We start from the raw sequence: 2,553 nt of genomic DNA on the forward strand, positions 1-2,553 counted from the left end.
CCAGTCCTATTTTGAGAGCCTTCTCACCTAACTGGACATGTAGACTAAGAAAAATTTGGAGGAAGGGACTGTCAATCTAGTCCTGAAAATGAGCCAATGAACACCTTTGGATATCAACAGAACATTGCCTGATATTGTGCTGCAAGATGTTCTTCTCAGGTTGGATAATACTGACAACAGCAAAATCAATTAACTTAAATATACCAACAATCATCGAGATGGTGCAGGACCAAGCAATGTTTTGTTCTGTTATACATAATGTCTCTATGATCTAGATTCTGGTAGAATACAACAAAAACAAACAACGTATGATATTGAAATCTCTTCAAATGCTTATTTGTCATCTGTATATATTCTGTACTCAGGTGTCTATTTAGATCTTTCACCAATTTTTAAAATTTTTGTTTACATTATTTTCTTACTGTTGAATTTTTAAAGTTCTTTATATATTTTGGATATAATTGCTTTAACAGATATGTATTTTGCAAATATTCTCTCCACATCTGTGGCTTGTCTTTTTATTCTCTGAACAGTGCCTTTTGCAAAGCAGTTTTTCATTTCAATTGAGTCTAAGTTATAAAATTTTTCTTTCATAAATCACACTTTTGATGTATTCAAAACATTATCACCAGACTCAAGGTTACTTAGATTATCTCCTATGTTATCTTATATAAATGTCATAATTTTTCATTTTACATTTAGATTTTTAATCCATTTTCACTTAGTTTGTATGAAAGATGTAAGCTCTGTCACTCGATTCATGTTTTGCCTCTAAATGTCCAGGTATTTGAATGCCATTTGTTGAAAAGACTATCCTTTCTCAATTGAATTGCATTTGCTCTTTTGTCAAAGTTCAATTGACTCTGTTCGTGTAATTGACTCTGTGTAGGTTTATTTCTGGGCTCTCTATACTGTGACACTGGTCTATTTGTCTATCTCTTCACCAAAATCACACAGGGTTGGTTTATTTATTTATTTATATTTTTTATTGTGATTTAGATTCTAATTCACAAAGCAGATTCTTTTTACAGTCAGCAGTTCATACATATTTTGTTTGATGGCACTGATTATAATCTCTCATCTCCTCCCTATGACTACCCCTTTGCTGTGTCCTTCTTACCCATGTGTTCCTGTGTGTTTAGGTTTCCCCCTATGCAAGCCTGACTTTCAGAGCTCTCACAGTTGACTGTTCTAAGGGGTATGTCTCCCTGTAGTAGGTGTTCAGCTTGTAAGTCTTTCTATGTTTTGGCTGAGAGCTAACCCATGGAAGTGAATTCAATTCCAGGCCCAAAGGGTAATCTAGGGCCATAGACTCAGAGGTTTCACCAGTGTTTATACAAGTAGTTCTTCTGGTCATTTTGTGTTTTTGGATTTTTTTCAGATTTTTCCCCACTCTATCCATGATCTCCAACTTTGATCCCTTTACAAGTGCTTAGCATTGGTAGCTAGACACCATCTAGTTTTGCAGTCACAGGGTCATGAAGCCTGATGTTCCCTTGGTTCACGAGTTCTGTGGACAAAGTGTTTTCATATGATTTTTTTTTTTTTCTCATTTTCTTCACTTCTTTGCTCAGTTGCCTTTTAGATGGCAGCTTATAATCTTTTGATGCCCAGGTTGCTACTACAATAGTAAGATATAGAACAATATTTTTATGTATTATGTTGTTTCAATTGAGCTTGATGCCTCATGAGATCATGAGATCATGTTCCTGACCTACTTGTCAGGATTCACTCCCTTAGTGTGCTTGGTTGTGGCAAAGAAGCTACTCTGACCATGTCCCCTGTTAGTTCTATAATGTATATGGATATTTTTCTACCACAAATACACATGTAGGAACATCATAAACCAAATCTACCTATGGTCATGGTTTTATTTCCTTTTGCCTACCCACACCTGATCTTCTTGCCGGTCTGTCTAGGTTTCACCAGTAGACTAGTGTTTCCTATTACTGATAATTCACTATTGTGCATAGTATTTCCCTCTGTTGTCTATACCTTTTGTGCACCTCTGTCTTCCTCTTCCCTATTATTATTGTGCTAGTCACACACTTTTGTTATATTGCCTTTCCCTTCACTCAAATCAACATATGACTCTTAACTACTCAGACATTTTACCTCCCCTTACCTCCATCCTTTTTAATCAGCAAAGTAAATTTCCTTCCTTGTGTAAATTTTTCCTTGACTTTTTATAATAATGGACTCATACTATATTTGACTTTTTATGATTGACTTATTTCACTCATCATAATGTTCTCCAAGTTAATCCATGCTATGAAGTGATTCATGGATTCCTCATTATTCTTTAATGGTGTATTGTATTCCGTTGTATGCATGTATCACAGTTTGGGTATCAATTCTTCTGGTCACTTAAGTTGTTTCCATCTGTTTGCTATTTAAATAGTGCTGCAATGAACATGGATGTGGATAAACTATTTGTGTCCCAGATCTTACCTCTTTTTGATGTATTCTTAGTAGTGAGATTGCTGGATCCAATGGTATTCCTTATTCCAACTTTTTAAGAAAGCACCAAACTGTTTTCCACAGTGGTTATAA

The sequence above is a fragment of the Orycteropus afer genome, unplaced genomic scaffold (genome assembly GCF_000298275.1).
Source record: "Orycteropus afer afer isolate SDZICR_OR568_19922 unplaced genomic scaffold, OryAfe1.0 scaffold00073, whole genome shotgun sequence".
Taxonomy (NCBI): domain Eukaryota; kingdom Metazoa; phylum Chordata; class Mammalia; order Tubulidentata; family Orycteropodidae; genus Orycteropus; species Orycteropus afer.